Below are 20,578 nucleotides of genomic sequence, written 5' to 3' on the forward strand. Positions count from 1 at the left end.
CCACGAGTTTGAGTGTGTGCAGACACTTTTCAGGACATGTCCGCCCTAGAAAGCCCACTACCACCTAATATGTCACCATATTGGTGTAATATTACAAGTGATTAAATTTATTTAGAAGTGCAAACTTATAGTTACTGAATCGCAAAAGTAATTTTGCACTCCCAACTCAAGACACTAGCACCTGTAGGTTAAACCTTTTTGCAGTCCCAACTTTGTGACTTGAGCATTTTTTTCACTTGCGCTGTGTTGCAATTCATGTTTGCAGTACCTTTCAAAGACTTTTTGACTTTCTGCTTGCATGCAACAAGGAGTAGAAGCTTATAGAATGGGGCGTATGAGGTCACAACCTTACTTCAAGAAAAGCGGGTGAGAACAACATGCAGGATAATACTTAAATGTAACAATGGGGTCTTGAGGGGGAGCTGCCACAAGGGGTCTCCACCTCGGGGAGATTGGGGAATGGTACAGTCCATGATCTGGATGGGCTTTGTTTGGGCTATTAGGGCTATGTCATTGTGCTGGGTTACATAACAAGCCATTGTATGTGCCTGCCACTGCTGTGGGTATGGTGTCACAATGCTGGTCTTTAGGAAAATCTTATTTTTTTTTCCAAAGTCAGTGACATTATTAGGCATAAGGGGTTATAAGTGTATAAAAACCTTATTTATCACTAAGCGTAAACATTAAAATTCCACCTAGATGGACGGGCGTCTTACCAGGATGTCGGTGGAGGAAAAGATTGACCAAGCTATGCGGCTCCTCGAGGAGGCAGGCCACCTTGACCTTGTGGTGCCATGAGTACATGAGAGAGGCCGCTCAGCAAAGAGGGCCTCCGAAGGAGTCGTTGCAGCAGTGTGGGCATGTTCGCGATTGTAACCAACTAACCAGACCTCCACAGTGATCAGTGGGCAGGGCTGTCCTCGCGTATGGAGAGCAGCCCCTAAGGGAGCGTCGAGGAGTGTTTGTGTGGCTGGGGGAGCTGCTGCTTTGAACAAAGGCCACTATGCCCCCAAAACTACAGTTTGGCGCCCCCATAGAGATAGAGGGGGTGCCAATTCCAATCACTGAGTGAGGCCCTTCTCCGGTGACAGGAAAGGCCATGCTCCCTGCATTGTGACGTGGCACGTCTTTAAATGTGTGCACCTCTGCCTTGAAAGGGTTGGGGAGGGGCGGGGCTAGCCATCAGCTCCATGCAAGCTGCAATCTAAAGCAGGAGGTGCTGTTGAACAGGTGCCCAATATTATAAAATTAGCAGAAAGTAGGTGTGTGATATAGGCAACAGCCTGCCCAGCTGGCCTCAGTGGGCGTTTGTAGCCAGGACAGATTGGGGCACAGCATTTCGCTGTATGAAGCAGAATGGAGGAAAGGGTGCCAGTGGGGGCCTGGGAACATCTTGGATCCTTTTTTTAAATGATGAGGAGCTTGTGAGACAGTGGCAATTGGGTGATGAACAAGGGAGAACTGGGCAGGAACCTACTACTAGTATTCAGGAGTTGCAGGGCAGTGGGGGGGTCAACGGTTCTTGAGGTGACACAGTTAAAATGGAGTGAAGAGGAAGAGGAGGATGATGAGACTGGGAGGAAATGCAGTATGTTGAGCTGAAACCCCTTAAAAAAGTATGCAGCAAGTAGAGGAGCAGGCAGAAGGCATCAGGATCCCCGGTGGATGTCAGAGGTGAGTTGCCCACAGAGCTGGGGACCCAGATGGTGGACGGTAGTGCCACTTCCATAGATATTGAGCAAGGGGATCACAGGCAGATAGTGGATCTGACCAGCACGCCAGACTAATTTTCTTTTAAACAGGTTGGGTCATCTCAGGAGGCTGAAGACTCAGGGGAGCTAAGTGCCGCTCCGAGACCCTGGGAAGCAGTGAAGACGAGGCTCTGTGCGGCATGGGACCATGCATTATTGTTGCCCTGAGAAGGAGGATGGGCTTTGCCCTCTGGCGTCACAGCGCACAGGACAACACCTCCTGCATCATGGCAGCTGCAGGAGGAGCTTCAGGTGGCCTCTCAGAGTTTAAGTGGCGGCAGCACCCAGATGTCCCAGGAAGCAACAGTGCAGAGAGAGGTGTGAGTGCGTTCCTCACAGGCAGGCGAGTATGGCGATGTTTTCCCATATGTCGCGGAGGTCCCGGTTTCCTTCCTGTGTAAATGCCCAATAGGAGATTGAAGAATTTAGGAGTGGGAACTCAAATAGGGGTATGGGCCAGATTTCCCCTGAGAGAACAAAAGTTACTGGATATTGAGTTTGAGGGCCCACTTAAGTAGTGTTGTAAGAATAGTGCTGCATAATACAATTATGGTGATATACAATCTTTAAAGGCCTGACGGTTGCACACTGAACACAGCCGACACGTGTTTCGCCCTCTGGGGTATGTTCACCTAGGGCTTTCTCAAGGCTGCAAGTAATCAAGAATGAACGGGTCAGATATTGAGGTGAACCTTTCAGATGTAGATAGGTTAGGGACATGTGAGAAACATGCTCGGCTCTCACCAGTCAGTGCAAATAATCACAAGATTCCATGACAGAAGTGAGAGTGATATATGAAAGAAACATGCAGGAAATGCATCTTATTAACCCGGTTTAAAGTAACTTATTTAGAAACAGGAGTTAAAGGAAAAGTAAAAACTTATTTGTGTGTTAGCTCCCTATAGTTCATGTTCTGTAAGTCAGGGTTATGTGAAAAAACAGAGTTAAATCTATGCACAAAGAATATAACCTTGTGGATATTAAAGCAGTCAGTGGATTAGTATAGTTTTAATAGTGGTGTTGGCACATCAAGTTAGAATGAAGTGTGAAGCTAGATAGTACTAAAGCTGTCCATAGAACCCACAAAAATAGTTACTCAAAACATGCTTAGTATTAGTCAATAAGAACGAGAAAAAATCATACCAACACAATGTTCATATCAAGTACAACATGATATTGTATACAATCTATATAAGGAAAAAGATGATATCTCACATCAATGGCTACTAAACATTAGAAGATCATAAATCAATATATCAAAAACCCGGAACTAGCGTCATTAAGAGAATAATTTAATTATAAGTCTGTTACTATTTAACACTGCTAGAAAAAATATTGAGTAAGAAGCTAGTTCAAAAGACCTTTCGTGAATGTATAAGTAATTCGAGAATAGTATTAATCCGTGTAAAAAAACTTTAAGAAGTATGTGATTAGCAAGTACTCTATAGGTGATAATTTAGGCTTATTGGTGTGGTAATAAGAGCGCCCTTACTGATTTAAAAGAACTCACCCAAATACCGTTTGCAATGTCAAAAAAGAAATCGGCACAGAGCTGCCAAGTCGGCGTCTCATTTCAGTGCCATATTGGAATGGTCTTGAAAATTGACAAGCGCAAAACGAAGAAATAAATAGAGCACGGGTTAGCTGGTCCTACTTTTGTTTCTAACAGTGTGAGGCATGAAACGAAGGACGAGTCTTTGGGTGCCATTTTGAACGAGTAAATATCAAAAAATATCACAAACGTTAAAAAGGGGGGACGAAGGGTTTATAGTACCCCGGAAGTTCAAACGGCTCACATTAAGATTGAAAATAGACAGACCTGAAAATAGCTAGTGCATTATTGTCTGATATACAAAAATCGGGGTATCAGTTAGAAGGGTTAAGTACCCTTTTTTAATAAACATAAGTTTGCAAGTCCTTCTTTTAATTTTTTAATTTATGACCTGCAGTGTAAAAAGCAGGAATTGCCTAATTGGGCACCATATTTAAATAAAGGGAATAGAACGCTAATATTAATGATCATAATATCCTTAAGGTGAACAGAAGCTTACTTTGTCCCAAAAATGGGGACTAATTCAGTAATAGCTGATGTATTAATATCGAGTGTACACTTATTAGGTAACTAGTGAAAAAAGGATGTAGATTCTTTCTAGTCAAATGTGTTGGCCACTTAAGTGTGAGCTCTAAATATTCTTTATCAGCAGTGATAATAGGAAAGTTTGTGCCCGTAGATAGAATGAAAATGAGAGAGAAAAAAGGCATAGTAGGTGCAAGTAACAAGTTAATAATATTATCCACATCCATGATAAAATACAGATCTGGAGTGACATACACATGAATGACGAATACTAGTTACAGTTGATATAGTATTTTTATCAATCTAGTAATAAGATAGATAGCCCTGTATAATCGGAAAGGTTCCAAAAAAAGTATGGCGATGTGGTCGATACCATGCTAGACTTTGATAAAGAGAACTTTGAGTACAGGGAAGTGAGAGATGAGAGTGAAGAGCAACAGGAGGGTCAATGGTGGGCTACAAGGGTGGGAAGTGGTTGGTGGGGTATCTTACCATCATGTACCTTCTGTGTTCTAGGCAACATGCATGAGGCAGTGGATTCAGCAAAAGGTAAAGAATATTCGGCAGAGGCAGCCGGAGAGGCGGCGGTCTCAAGAGTGGGCACCGACTTTGGGGCCAGGTAACCCTGTTTGTCGGGTGATGCAACAGTTACCAATGGTATTGGTTGGTGTGGAGGCAAAAGGGTCTCCGGAGTGCAGGGAAGCCTGCCTTTGCAAAGGAGTTTATGTGCAGGATATGGGAGTGGGGACAGAAGAGAAGGGTAAAGGGCTAATGACTTCCAAGGACGAGTCAAATGGGGACAGATGACAGGATGAGGAAGGTGACAAAAACAAACAAGATGCAATGGCCCCTTCGGTTTCCAGGAGGGGTGGTGGGGGGGGAGGGCAGAAAACTCTGAAGAAGCTGTGACAGATTAAGGAACTGAAGGTAAAAAAGGTACTCTACATGGGGACATCTAAGCCGTTGGGGGGTCACAACTAAAGAGAAGATCTGAAAAGGATAATATGTGGAACTCTTAAAATTATTGCTTAGGGAGCTTAGAGCAAACAAAGGGTCCAAAGAGGAGAACTAGTGAAAAGAAGGGTCCAAAGAGGAGAACTGGCGAAAAGGTTGAAGGTGCCAGTCACAACAGATAACTGGACGGCGGCCTTCCTGATTTGTGCCAGTGTGTACTGCAAGAAGCACCCGGAAAGGCCAGTTGCACTGTTTAACTATATGAGCGTCATACAAAAAGCATACATCAACTATGGTGGCTATGCTTGGGTCCAGTATGTCAAAGAATTCAAGGCACCCACGGCGGTCAACTCTGATGTCCAGCGGTGAGAATTTTTTTGTGATATTTGGCATATGACATACCATGGGTCTGGCAAAGTTTGGCAAAACAAACTTTACGAGCAGTGGTCTGCCAATAGTATACTAGCCCTCTGAGGGGCGTCCCACTCGAGGAGGGGTGGAATCATCAGCCAAGAGCCAAGTTAACGCACCAAACAATGCTATCATGCCAGAAGGAGCATGCTGGATCTTTAACAAAGGCTCCTGCACTAGTGAGTACTGTAAATTTTGTCATGAACGCTCCAAATGCAGAGGTCGGCATGCATTGGTCCAATGCTATGGGGAGGTGGGACACAGCAGCCGGCCCAGTCGAGGAGCTTCAAAGGGGTACGTGGAGCTTACCATATTGGGGTGTAGGGCGCCTACTCAAACTGACATTGGTAGTCTACGGTTATGGTTGGGATGTTATGACAGACAAGAGGACGTTAGACTGTTATTGGAAAGTTTCACATGGGGTTTCACACTGGGCTACAAGGGTCCAAGGGAGCGCCGGTGGGCTGACAATTTGAGGTCAGTGCATGAGCATAAACAAATAGTGCAGGGTAAACTCCTGAAAGAGTTCCTTGAAGGATGCATGGCAGGTCCATTTGATGACTGGCCCTTGCCAAATCTGATTTTATCCCCTATTGGAGTGGTACCTAAGAAGGAGAAGGTCCAATTTAGGTTATTTCAGCATCTCTCCTGGCCTGAAGGGGGCTTGGTGAATGATTACATACCCGAGGACCAGGTCTCAGTATCCTACTCGTCAACAGATGTCACACTGGCAATGGTTGAACAGGTTGGATGGAGGCGCTTATGGCGAAGAGTGACATCAAGTCAGCTTATCATTTGCTGCCCGTTCACCCTTTCGATTTTGAGCTCCTGTGCATACAATTCGAAGGCCAATGGTTTGTGGATAAAGCTCTTCTCATAGGCTGCTCCATCTCTTGTGTATTATTTGAGTGCTTCAGCATCTTTTTGCAGTGTTTATTTACACATCTCACAGGAGATAGACAGATCACGCATTACCTGGATGATTTGGGAGTACCCAGGTCCCCGGAATGCCAGACCTTGCTGCACCAATTCCAAGAGATTATGGCGGATTTTTAGGGTGTCATTGGCATTGGAAAAAATGGAGGGCCCACTTCAGACCTGGCATTTTTGGGTATTGAGATAGATTTGAGGTCTATGACGGCGCTTCTGCCATACGACAAGAAGTTGGCGATGCTGCTGTTACTTGATAACATGCTGTGCAAGCAGAAAGTTACAGTAAAAGAAATTCCGGTTCTGCTTGGGTATCTGAATTTTTATGCTGAGTGGTCTGAGAAGGGCGGACATTCTGCTGATGCCTTAGCCTCGCTTTAGCAGGAAAGCATTTACTGCATCACCATGTGAGATTGGCGGCAGGTGTGAAGGAGGACATGAGAATGTGGCATTTCTTCTTGGAATCCTTTAATGCGATACCACTGTCCACATTGCAGGAGTTTGACTGGAATGCACAAGTGTTCACCTATGCGGCAGGCGGTCAGGGGTTTGGCATTTATTGGGAAGGAAAATGATGTGTGGATCAGTGGCCGCGAGAATGGACAAATGGTAGCCACAGAATTGCTTTTCTTGAACTGTTTCCTTTGGTAGTAGCCTTAACTTTGTGGGCAGAGCAGTTTGCACACAAGAGTCCTGTTTCTAATAGACAATATGTCGGCCATTCATGTAGTCAACCACCAGTCTGCCATGGAACCGCAAGTGTTCAAGTTGCCTAGTGCATTTGTATTAGGTTGTCTCAAGCATGAGATTGCATTTCGAGCTTGACATGTGCCAGGTGTGGACAATGACATTGCAGACGCTTTGTCTCATTCACAGTGGAAGAGATTCCATGGACTGGCCATGGCTCCAGGTCTCTTCAAGACACAGATGCCACAAGAATTGTGGAAAACAGGTGACAGCTGATGCTACAAGTGGTTCTGAATTCATTAGCAGGCTCCACCAGAACAGCATATACACAGGCATGGTCACAATATCTGATCAGCGGGGCCAGGTGGAGACAAGAGGCATGGGCAAGGACCAAAGGGACAGTTCAATATGTGCTGTTACTTATTGAGCAAGGACAGTTGAGAGTTACCATTTCTGTGAAATTAGCGAGTATAGCGTTCGTGGGGAAGCTGCTTTGGGCTACGCTCCCTCAGGTGAACTAGGCAGGAGAATTTTAGAAGGTTGGGATAGAGAAGCGGTATCTTGGGTCACAAGAGGGAACCTATTTCCATCGCTCTCTACTGGGTCAATTGCTTGGTGCTTTACCCAACTTGTGCAGCGGCCCAGGGCAGATTCTAATATTTCGCACACTCATGTTTGGAATGTTTTTTTTTTTAGAGAATCTAGGATCTATGAGATGGTAGGCAAGCAAGGGTACTGGGGTATTACATGGGGTGAAAATCAGTTTTTCGCTTTCTCGCTAAGGTATGCAATAATGCATTTGCAGGTCAAACACGGATCAGAGGGGAAAGGGAACACCAGTATGGCTCTGAGCATACCCCAAGAGGGAGGTCTGTCATGTACACTTGGGGCAGCAGGGCAACAGCTTCAAGCTGTGAGAATGGGGAGTGGTCTTAAAGTGTTTTCACATAGGGATGGGACAGCGGTGTCCCCGTTTTAACTTTTGGCAGTATTGCAAAAGATGCAGCAGAGTCTGGGCAAGAATGCTTACTAATTTGGCACTTCCTCATTCCACACAGGAACGGCCACAGAGGCAGGACAGTACGGATGGGGCAGGAAGAAGATAATGCAATTAGGCAGATGGGCTTCAGACTGCTTTAAGAGATTTGTTAGAAGGAAAGGGGATGAGTGCTGAAGAGGATGCCACACCAATTTTGTTTTTCTGTTTCACAGGACTTGCCCCTGACCCAGAGGCGGAGGGCTTGAGTATCTGGATCAAGGGGCATTTGTTTAGGAAGAGGATGGAGGGATAGGCTCAACAGAGTTTTGGCTCACATTTGGGTCTTGATCAACGGTTGTATAATATGCAATGGCATGGAAAAGGGGTATGAAGTAGCATGAACTTTTCCCATGTTTGAATAGGTTGCTAAAGCAAAGCACGTGTGTGGATATTTTGTTGCTGCATTTGGGTGAAAACGGTATGGTAAGTATAAAGGGATTGGCGTTGATAAAACAAAAGAAAAAAGACTTGAAGGCGATCCATTCACAGTCGTACAGCTGTCATGTGGCATGGACGGCATTCATGCCGAGGAGAAATTGGCGTGGGGCTGTTCGCCCGGCAGCTATAGAAAGGGCTTGGCCTAAGCTGAATAATAAATGAGGCCCTTCTGTAGGGAAGACGGGATTTTATAGGGTGGAGCATTTGGACATTAAATCTGAGGACACTAAATTGACGGGTTAAACTTGTCCTTTATGGGTATATTTACTCCAAATTAAGGAGGTGTTGAAGTCAATGTTGAAAGCTGCCTAGTTTGCAAGTTTTGGGTTTTGGGGAGGGCAGAGAAAATCCATTAAAGGACTCTTTTTGGGTGGCGGCTGGAGGGCAAGTTATCCTCCTTTTTCACAAGTTCATGGTTGTGCTCTGTGGCAGTGCAGGCTGGAGAGGGTGGGGTAGATAGGAACAAACCCAGACAAGACAGGCTTCAAAGGTTGATTTCAGATGTATGCTTTCAGAGGTTAACAGGTTTATAAAACTGAAAGAGGTTTTTAAAGATAGAGTACAGAGCAGCAGGAAAGAAGATATCATCACAAGATGACTGGGTGAGGAAGATTGGTTGTTTAGAGGAGGGGGGGGGGTTAGAGGAGATACATTTTACTACATGCTTAGTGAGGTGGTAGTTTTGTAAGGCAAAGACTTAGGCTATGATATTGTTATGTGCACCTGTGCCAATCAACTGGCCTTTTACACACAATTTATCGCAGTAGTCATTTGTTCACCTCTCTTCCCCAAGCAAGAATGGAAGAGTGTACAAGCAACAGTGACCAGTATAGATCAAGTTAAAAGCGCTAGGGTACATTTTTAACCTTGATATTGATTGAGATAGAGAAACCTTAATAGACAGCCAGCTTTACCCAGCGCACGTGTCTACCTGTCCAACTGTGCTAAAAATTCACTAAAAATCCTTTAATATACTGGCGGATACAAGGGGAATCTAATTGTTACAGAAATTCTTCCAGTCTGGGTCCTGAGGAGACCTCAAAAAACCAGGAGGGTCGAAATGTATTGATCTTAAGGCGTTGGAGTTAGCAACCATTTGTAGGCAACCTTTAAACTGCAGGAAGGTGCCGAACTTCATCGGCCAATTGCCTGCTATGACCCCTATACAAGCATCAATGTTGGAGCCAAGAAACGGGTTCTGAGTTTATAGACTAGCCATCTTGTAAATACAAGGCTGATTTTAATATAATTTTGTCATGTGAATGTAATATTCTTTTGTAATCTGTAAGTTATTGTGTATTTAGTAATGCTTTGATATTGGATAGGACGAACAATATCCACATTTTCCACAGCTTTTGAGTGATGTTTTCCACTGTTTATGATGCACAGAAGTTAAATGGAGTTTTGTAAATAAGTAATAAGATATTATGTTCAAAAGAAATAAGGCCAAGGTAATTAAATTCTGTGATCTCCATAGATATATGTAGTAGTGTACTTTCAATAATTTTCATCAGTTGTGGTCCAATTTTATTCCTAACTTTGTGAATTTAGCATTTTTTTCACTTGTGCTTTGTTGCAATTCATGTTTGCCGTACCTGTCAAACATATTTTCCCTCTCTACTTGCTTGCCCCAAAAAGTAGAAGCTTAGAGAATGGGCTCTGTGTACATCTGCATTTAAATCTGTAAGTATACGTTCATATATATGCAAAAGACATAGCTGTACCTATTCCTATCATAAAGGATTCTTAGAATGGTTATGACTAAGGGTTGGGAGAGACCCCTCCAGCGTCAAGAGTAGGGTGACACATGATGTTTCTTTGTGGTAGCACACTGTTTCAGGATGATTTGATTTTCTGGAAGGGAATGCGTTGCCCTTTTGAACGAGAACATTTTAAGCCTGTACTTACCATGTCTATACTTACCAATCCTGTGTACTGGTAAATGCTGATTATTTTCTTTATTCACTCTGATTGATTTCTCACACCCGTTTGGTTATAAACTGTTAATTGTTTTATAACATTTTTAAAACGTGTAGTTTTTCTTCTAGCTGACTGATCACTACCGGTGCTATCTCATAAGTTAAGGCAGTTAAACTCATTGAATCCAGTTGTAACCGACTTCGCACAAGCTTATTCTTGTGTTTAGTTGGCTATTTTCCTTTCGTTCTCCTCAAGTCAAAGAAGAAGCACTCATCATCAGGATTTCTAGGCTAAAAATTGCAGCTTGAAAGGAACCCTGTCCCATTTCAAAACAAACCGGTGGCTCTAAAACAGCATGCTAGCCTCGGCAAATTCAGTGTTTCCTGTCCATGAAACGACTGGGAAAATGAAGAGACTATAAATACCACAGTTTTCTTTACAAGTGTTAGAAGTAGTGAGCATCCTACGGCCTAGGTGCCCTGCCGTTTACCATATTTTTCCCTAAAATTCTCACACGCTGTCCATTACAATATGATAAACATTGTGCGAAATATTCCCAACTCAAAACTCAAAAATCAAAAAGCAAGAATGTGCATTCTCTATAGATGTGGAGGAAAAGAGTGGTAGCGTGCAAGTGTTGCGGTAGAGCCAACGTAAACCGGAATCATAAGGGATTTGGCCTGAACTACAGAAATCTAGTCAATTCAGGAATCTGGGGCTAGAATTCGAGATATATGATTGCACAACAAAAACTTTAGTAACTATATAAAAACTCAAAATCTAATTTGGTGGTAAGTCCTGAGTAAGGTAGAGACATCAGTCCAGGTGAAAAAAGATGGACGCAGAAGGCGTCATCTGGGGAAATGCGACAAACAGGAGAACAAAACAGGGTCAGGAAAACAGAAACTTTGATACAGTAAGTCAGGTTACCCATTAAGCGGAGACCGCCTTTACAACTAAGTCTTTACCATGCAATGCCTGTACCACACAGGTAAGTAAATATTTTTCAAACAACAACATTATTATGTTATTAATAAAAAGGGTTTAGGGATGGGCAGTGGAGATAAAGGTAATTTTAGGATTTAGTGATGGGCAGTGGGAAAGGTAGGTAAGGATACTTTTTTGAAGGTTTAGGGGTGGGCAGTGGTGTAGGTACAAAAGGGCAATTTTATGGTTTATGGGTGGGTAGTGGTAAAGGGAATTTAAGAGTAAATTAAAAACATTGGGTTTGGGGGCAAACAAGAAAAAACAATATAAATTTAAAAAAGAGCATTTGTGATTTGGTCACTAAAGAACTAAAGAAAAAGTAAATACCTTTAAGTAATGCTATTCCAGGTGGATACAATTTTTTTCCCGGAGACGTATTACAGTACGAATGTTCTGAAGGCATCTGCCTGGACATAGAAAAACCTTTTGCCCCAAACAATAGTTCTCCAGCACCATCAGTTGTCGCCATGCAGCTCTATTCACAGCCCGGTCCACTCAGACACTGGCTATATATGGCACCATCTGACGTCAGATCTGTGCATTTTTTCAGTGCTCAACCAAGGCGTGAAGACAGGACTAGAACACCCCTTTCAATTCATAGTAAGAGCAGAGCTATCATTGCATACCTTGGGATCCTGTTATGAAATGCACTAACTCATTACTCATAAGGGGAGGGATGGAATGCAATGATGAATCTGATGGAAGATATGGTATCCTCCAGAAATATTGTTACCGAATGAAATTAACATTGCCTTCTTTAGGATACTTCTTCCTGCAGATGCCTCCCAATATGAAAAAGTCTTATATTGATATCTCTGGAGAAGTGAGATTGAGCAGTACCGATTAGCCAAGAGAGTCACACAACACAGCCCTTCCAAACTATCCAATACAGAGTAGTTGAGCTGCAAGAGAATAATACTTGGAAAAAGTAGGTATAGAGGGTCAAATGGCAATCTGACAAATATCAGCATCTAGCATGCCCGATGGTAAGGCCATTAGAAAATGCCATGATTTACTCAGATTACGCATGAAGGGCAGACATAACAGATGTTTATCACAAATAGACACAACACACAATCTCACATTTGGTCACCTCTTCGCCTTTTTTGGCTCCAGCAAAGCTCACAAAATGCCTGATTGTCCACACTGTCCTGTCTGGTACAGTCCATGTAATAAGAGACAATTTGCCTTGAAGAGAGAGTTGTAAAAACTCCTCTGCCTTGGTAAAGTATGGCAGAGGGAAGAAGCATAAAAGGCTGACAAACTGCAGGTGGAAGACAAAGAAAACGTTAGGCAAAAAGGATGGGCAGGTGTGGAGAGCCAACTTGTTTCAGGCGAAAATAGTGAACAATAGCTAAAGTGATCGAGCCCCTAATTCGTCCACTTTACATGCCAAAGACAACGCTAAAAAAACAGTCATCAGGCAAACCAAACCACCTTTCATCCATTTTAATGGCAAATTGACTAGAAACGTTAATACCAGATTCAAATATCAATACAGAACAATACAGTGTGATATCAGAACAAAGAGTGTTGATAAGTGTAATCCTATGTGTATTTCACCAACCACTCCATCTTGACCATTGACTGCATTTTGTGCTCAGCTTCAGATGTCGTCACAGCGGCGGCGAAGGGTTTATCCACACCGAGCGTGTTTTTGCTTTTCTCACCAGAAGAGGGTCATACCATGTAGGAAAACAATATGGAGGATGCGGACTTGATAAGAGAGTCTCAGGCTGGGAATGTTTTCATCTGGTAAAGGTATATCTCTATCTCTGGAATGCGCATTGGGGCCGGGCCTGTTCAATTGCGTGTTTTCGACACAGACTGAGTACAGCCAGAGTTTGAATTCCATAACCAAAGGGAGGGAAGTTACTAGAATCTTCCTCTTGAGTTAGTTTAAGGTACCAAAGATGAGGAAACTTTGCTGGGAGGGAGGAACTCACCTGTGGAGTGGACGCACTGGCCAGGAAAATCCCATTTGGGGAGGATCTCCTTCTGTTTACGTGTTCCCTGGCTTGGCGCCGGCAAGGATGATGGACTTAACCCCCATGGTTATCCATTATATATATATATATATATACACACATACACACTGCTGATGTATTTCACATTTTTGCCTGTGATTATCTAACTGCGGTGAGTATTCTGGCATATGCAAATGTTTCACCTCATTTGAGTTAAATGCTTATTTTCATATATTTCTGTGATTTTATTTGATATCTGTGACGTGCCTTAATAAATTAATTACTCAGACTAAGAGTGCTGCATTCTTTGGCATAATTTTCTCATAGTTTAAACAGGAGAAATACAACTTAGTGTCACTTGCAGGATTCAAAATAAAAGATTAAAAAGTGAAAATGTTTGGCAAAAAATCAAAGGCAATTTCCGAGATGCCAAATGAAATTTTGAGGTGGGAAAAAGCACTTGTGATTGAGTGGGCTTGCGGTGCTGGAATGAGTGAGAATTGGGGTGCATGTATTATAGTTGCTAAACCAGCAAAGTTATTAAATTATTTGCAAAAAGTGCCAGTAGAGAAGGTATGGGATTTATCTATCCTAGACAGACGGGGCTGGATCTTTTTATCTGCCTACCGGAAAATGCATGAGAAATGTGTTCAGTTAGAACAGGAATGTGAGCAAATAGACAGGCAGCTAGTTGAAGCCAAAAATACCTCAACAATGTTGTCATGTCAAAATAAATTACTGCAAGATAAAGTTGATACTTACCACATCGTAGCGGAGAGGGCTGCAATGTGTGTGGCTCACTATAAATACAAAAAGTGCAGGGGTAGAGTTAATAAAAAGAAAGTTCATTTAGCCATTGCTAAAGCAGGGATAGACCGGAATCTGAATGATTGGGATGCTAATATTTGGGATTCCTCTGACTTTTCTGACTCTGGCGAACAGACTTTTGCAAAACAATGGTGGTCAGGGTGAGGCAGACGTACAGAAAGCAATTTGTGCGCAGCCCATACGCAGACAAAAGATACAAAATGGACCGCAGTACTCTCAGGGTGGGTAGCCATGGACTCTCTAGAGGATTATACCAAACAGGTGGTTAATGATATTATAGACAGATTCCGGCAGAGATCTGGGGAAACATTGTACACATGAATGGTGCGATTATTTGACATAGGAGCATCTGGAGTGATGCTGGATGTAGGAGACGCCCCAAAGTTTTTTATACTTTACACTGATCTCACTGTACAAGAGCAGTTTAGGGGTTTATCTAGGTAACCAACAATTCATCCTACTGCAGTTAGCAGTCTTAGGGTGTCGTCATAAGTATCCTACAGAGTTAGACTGGCCACAAAATGTTAGGCCCTGGTATACATTAAGAGATTGCAATGCAGCAAATTAAGGAAGAGGGTATGAAAACCGCCATTTTTCTGGGTGATGCTCACCATCTATTGGATGTCCCGCTAACTTTGTGCGAAACAAAATAATTCACTTCGCTCCCCCAGCCGACAAACATGTGATAATGACCTTATTAATCAATCAGTCAGGTAATCCTTTAAAGGATGTACTGGCGGCTGTCTGTGAGTTGGGATAGCTGGGAGAATGGATGAAACCTGAGAGAGCCTCGAGATCGGAGGGCTGTACAGATAATAACAGATTATCTAGGAGCAATATGTTTATGGCATTGCTGAAGGGTGGTGTCAACAAAGAACAGATAGATGGGATACACACCAAGAGTCTGTGGGAGATGTATCGCAAGTGAGGGCTGGAAAGAAAGGAGGGGAGCAGAAAGGTGAATAAGCAGGATAACAAACAAGTGAATCAGGGCAAGTCACAGATGTAGGAGGAAGGAAAAGATGTGGAGCAAAATGTTTCTCCAAGGGGGAAGGAGGAGGAAGATTTGAATACTGACGGGTTGACTGAGGAAAACAGATGATGAGAGGAACCTTCTTGCAGATATGAGAGCATATATTCAAACTTGACTTGGCAAAAGTCGCCAGGTTTAAATCAGATGAGGAAACAGGCCAAACTCCAGTACAGGTATGGACTAGCAAAGGTGATAGACCCCAGGTTTATTTAGAAATTCACTGGAAAAATAAAAATATTCAAAAAGGTTCCAGCCTTGGTGGACACCGGAGTGAATGCCTCTTTAATATACGAAAAGAACGAGTTACTTACCTTCGGTAACGTCTTTTCTGGTGGATACATTAGCTACCTGTGGATTCCTCACCTAATGAATACTCCCATGGCGCCAGCATTCGACGGAAATCTACTTCCCAGCTTCTGCACGTCGACGAGGACGTCACATTTGCCCACGCGACGCCGTCTGACGTCATGCTGGCAATAAGAGGTCCTTGCCGACGTGCCGACGTCAGTACCAACACTTTTTTACGTGCCTGAGAACAATAATCCAATGCAATGAAAGATAAAGGCAACATCTCATAACATTGTAAACTACACATCATTGCAAGAAAATGGCTATAGATTTAATCTAACCTTTTTTTTTTTTTTAAATCAATACATATATACACTAAACATGTATATACACAAATAAATATATATATATACAAATATCCATATATACATAATCTATTACAGTCCTCAAGACCAAGAGGAGCACACTCAAGGATTACTTGGTGAGACCAAAAAGGCAACGGGGAGGCGGGTGGTACCGTGAGGAATCCACAGGTAGCTAATGTATCCACCAGAAAAGTTGTTACTGAAGGTAAGTAACTTGTTCTTCTGATGGATACAACTACCTGTGGATTCCTCACCTAATGAATAGAGTCCCAAAGCAGTACCACGCCCGGTGGTGGGTGCATGTATGGTCAAACCAAGAAATCCTGCAGCACTGACAATGCAAAATGGCCGTCCCTTCTGACCTCAGAGTCCAAGCAGTAATGCTTCACAAAAGTGTGAAGGGACGACCAAGTTGCGGCCTTGCAGATGTCGACCACAGGAACACCCCTAGCCAAGGGCGAAGTGGCCGACTTAGCCCTGGTGAAATGAGCTGTAATACCATCAGGAGGATCCTTCTTTGCTAAAGAGTAACAAATTTTAATGCAAAGAACAGCCCACCAGGAGAGTGTTCTCTTGTGGACTGCCTTTCCTCTCCTCTTGCCCACGTATCCGATGAAAAGCTGATCATCCAGCCTGAAATCCTTTTTTCTGTCAATGAAGAAGCTTAACGCCCTCTTTGGGTCCAAGCGATGAAGTCTCTCTTCTTCTTTTGAAGGATGAGGCGGAGGATAGAACGTGGACAGAGTAATTGTCTGGGCCAAATGGAAGGGTGAAAAAACCTTCGGAAGGAAAGCAGCCTTGGTCCTCAACACCACCTTATCCCCATAAAAAGTTGTATAAGGGGGTTTTACCGATAAAGCCTGCAACTCACTCACTCTCCTTGCAGATGTTATGGCCACCAGGAAAACTGTTTTAATAACTAAGAACCTTAAGGGGAAAGAATGCATAGGCTCAAAAGGGGACCCCATGAGGAAAGTCAGGACCAAGGACAAATCCCATTGAGGCATAACGAAAGGTTTTGGAGGGTATTTATTCATAAGGCCCTTCAAGAATCTAAGAACTATAGGGGATTTAAATAACGATGGTTGGTCTGGAAGACAAATGAAGGCTGACAAGGCAGACAAGTAACCTTTAATAGTAGCCACTGCACAATCTTTCTGCGCTAGAGACAAAGCAAAGGATAAAACATCTGACAAATGAGCACGTAAGGGATAAATCTGTCTCTCTCCACACCATACCACAAATTTGGACCACCTATTAGCGTAGATAGTTTTAGTGGAGTGTCGCCTGGCCGCTAAGATAACATCCACTCCATCAGGTGGGAGAGAGAAGGAACTCAGGTTGCCCCATTCAATCTCCAGGCATGAAGGTGCAGGCTCTGGAGGTTGGGGTGTAAAACCTGCCCCTGAGACTGCGAGAGGAGGTCTGCCCTGAGAGGGAGACGGAGCGGAGGGCACAGTGAGAGTTGGAGAAAGTCGGAATACCACACCCTCCTTGGCCAATCCGGAGCTATTAAGATTACTTGGGCCCGGTCTTGGCGAATTTTCCTCAATACTCGAGGAATCAAGGGTATGGGGGGAAACGCGTAAAGCAACTGGTCGCACCAGGTTCTCTGAAACGCGTCCCCCAAAGCCCCCTGCACCGGATACTGGAGACTGCAGTATAACGGACAGTGCGTGTTCTCCCGGGTGGCAAACAGATCTATCCGAGGAACCCCCCACATCTGGAAGATTAGACGGACTTGATCTGGATGGAGACGCCACTCGTGGTCGGCCCGAGAAATGGCGACTGAGATTGTCCGCACGTACATTCAAGACTCCGGCCAGATGATTTGCTACCAAGCAAATCTGATGGTCCTTTGCCCAGGACCATAGTCGAAGAGCTTCTCTGCAGAGAAGGTACGACCCCACTCCTCCCTGTTTGTTTATATACCACATCACGGTAGTATTGTCCGTCAGGACCTGAACCAACTGACCGCGAAGGGATGGGAGGAAGGCCTTGAGAGCCAGACGTACAGCCCGCAACTCCAACAGATTGATATGAAAAATCTGTTCCTCTGGAGACCAAAGCCCTTTGATCTCCAGATCCCCCAGATCCCCCAGATGAGCTCCCCACCCTAGAGTGGAAGCATCCGTTATGACCGTGGTCACTGGTGGTGACTGCGTGAACGGCCTTCCTTGGGAAAGATTGTTGTCCGCAATCCACCACTTCAAGTCCGCAGCAGCATCTCTGGAGATCTTGACAGAACCTTCGAGATCTCCTCTGTGTTGAGACCACTGCCTTCGGAGGCACCACTGAAGAGCCCTCATGTGCCAGCGAGCATGCGTGACCAACAGTATGCAGGAGGCAAACAAACCGAGCAGACGAAGGACCTTGAGGACTGGAACGACCGCTCCATTTCGAAACATTGGAACCAACTCCTGAATATCTTGAATCCGCTGAGGCGGAGGAAAGGCTCGATCCAATATTGTATCCAGTACTGCCCCTATGAACAGGAGGCGTTGAGAGGGCTCTAGGTGAGATTTGGGCACATTCACCGAAAAGCCCAGGTCGAACAACAACTGGGTTGTTGACTGCAGATGATGCAACACAAGCTCCGGGGACTTGGCTTTGATCAACCAGTCGTCTAGGTAAGGGAATACTGCTATCCCCTTCCTTCTGAGCTCTGCCGCAACCACCGACATCACCTTCGTGAAGACTCGGGGTGCTGAAGTAAGATCGAACGGGAGGACCGCAAACTGATAGTGCTGCGACCCCACCACAAACCGGAGATACTTCCTGTGCGACTTGAGTATCGGGATATGAAAATAAGCATCCTGCAAGTCGACAGACACCATCCAATCTCCATTGTTCAACGCCAAAAGCACCTGAGCTAGGGTCAGCATCTTGAACTTTTCCTGTTTGAGGAACCAATTCAAGATCCTCAGGTCCAGGATTGGTCTCAACCGACCATCCTTCTTGGGAATCAGGAAGTACCTTGAGTAACAACCTCGACCCCTTTCCTGCTCTGGAACCAACTCCACCGCGCCCTTTAAAAGGAGGACTTGAACCTCCTGTGCTAACAACAGGAGGTGTTCTTTTGAACAATAAGATGGGCGGGGCGGGGCGGGATGGGGGGTGGAAACTCCCCAAAGGGAAGGGTGTAGCCTTTTCCCACAATGCTGATAACCCAAGTGTCTGATGTAATAGCCTCCCACTTGTGTAGAAAATGCAGTAACCTTCCCCCTACAGGAGAGGAGTGAGTGGGAATTGGTGGAAGCCTAAGGCTGCTTCCCCTGCTGCACCCCTCCAGAGGACGAGGAAGAGGCAGAGTGCTGCTGAGAGGCTCCCCTGGTGCGGGCCCCACCCCTCCCCCTAAATGATCTAAAGGTGAGAGAAGAGGCAGGTTGATGGAATCTCCCCCAAAAGGAAGAGGAGGAAGAGCCTCGTCCAAATCCACGAAACCTCCTAAAAAACCTGGAGGAGGCAGAAGAAGCGGCTTGCAGTCATAATGACTTGGCTGTGGCCCTGCTTTCTTTAAACCTTTCCAAGGCCGAATCCGCTTTGGCTCCAAAAAGTTTGTCCCCATCAAACGGGAGGTCCAACAGGGTCGACTGCACGTCCGCAGAGAACCCTGAGTTGCGAAGCCATGCCTGTCTCCTCGCAACCACAGCCGTGCCCATCGCCCTAGCCACTGAGTCAGTCGTATCCAACCCAGATTGGATAACCTGGGTTGCAGCAGCCTGGGCATCCGAGACGATATTCAAAAGTCCTTGGGGAAGCTCCGTATGTGAAGATGTTATCTCGTCGATAAGAGCATAGATGTACCTCCCCAAGATACATGTCGCGTTGGTGGACTTCAACGCCATGCTGCAGGACGAGAATATTTTCTTGGATTGTGAGTCCAACTTCTTGGAGTCTCTATCCCCCGGCACCGTCGGAAAAGATCCAGGCACAGATCTAGAAGAACAGGAGGCCTGGACCACCAAGCTCTCCGGCGTAGGGTGTCTGGACAGAAAGCCAGGGTCAGATGGTGCAGCCCGATACCTCCTGGCCACAGCCCTATGAACAGCCGAGGAAGATACCGGCTTCTTCCACACCTCCAACACCGGATCAAGCAAAGCCTCGTTGAATGGCAAAAGAGGCTCCGCTGCAGTAGAGGCCGGATGTAGGACCTCAGTCAACAAATTCTGTTTCGCCTCCGCTACCGGCAAAGGCAGTTCAAGAAAGTTAGCTGCCTTTCTTACCACAGCGTGAAAAGTGGCTGCCTCCTCAGTATACTCCCCTGGTGATGACAAGTCCCACTCAGGGGAAGTATCTAGCCCACTAGCTGTATCCAGACCCTGAAGACCCTCGCCAGAATCCTCAATCTCTCCTTCCTCCAAGACCCGTTGGTATTCCTGCTCCTCCAAGAGACGGAGAGCACGCCTCCTAGAATGTAGCCTCTCTTCAATATGCGGCGTCGACATGGCATCCGCCGAAGTCGAGGATCAACGCCGATCTCCGGATCCATCCGATGCCATGTCCGGCGCCACAGGCAGCTTCGACGCCGAGGTAGGAGCCTGATGCAGAGAGGCACGTCTCGGAGTCTCTGATGGTCCTGTCGGAGTCACTGGTCGAAACCCCGAAGTCGACGGGATGGAAACCTCCGGGGCCGAAACCTCTGGGGCCACCGGAGCGGACACCGGAGCCGACACCGGCGCTGAGCCCACATTCCCTAAGGGGAGAAAGGGCATGAAGGGTGCTGGCCGTAGCGGCGCCGGAGCACCCAAGGTGAAAGCCAACGGCTCCGAAGGACCAGTTGGAGCACCTCCTGGAGCCATCTGCTAAAGATGGTATACATCGCATTCAAAAATGCGGTATTATCGGCTCCAGGGGCAGGAAAAGCCGGATCCTGGGGTGCCGGGATCAAAGGCGACCCGAC

General features: G+C 45.2%; 1 protein-coding gene across 1 annotated transcript in view; it reads right to left on the bottom strand.

Annotated features, from left to right (window-relative positions):
- The window catches only part of EIPR1 (EARP complex and GARP complex interacting protein 1), a 226,548-nt gene that overhangs the window by 148,019 nt on the left and 57,951 nt on the right, over positions 1-20,578 (bottom strand). The gene's annotated exons all lie outside the window — the stretch shown is intronic.

The sequence above is a fragment of the Pleurodeles waltl genome, chromosome 5 (genome assembly GCF_031143425.1).
Source record: "Pleurodeles waltl isolate 20211129_DDA chromosome 5, aPleWal1.hap1.20221129, whole genome shotgun sequence".
NCBI classification, from domain to species: domain Eukaryota; kingdom Metazoa; phylum Chordata; class Amphibia; order Caudata; family Salamandridae; genus Pleurodeles; species Pleurodeles waltl.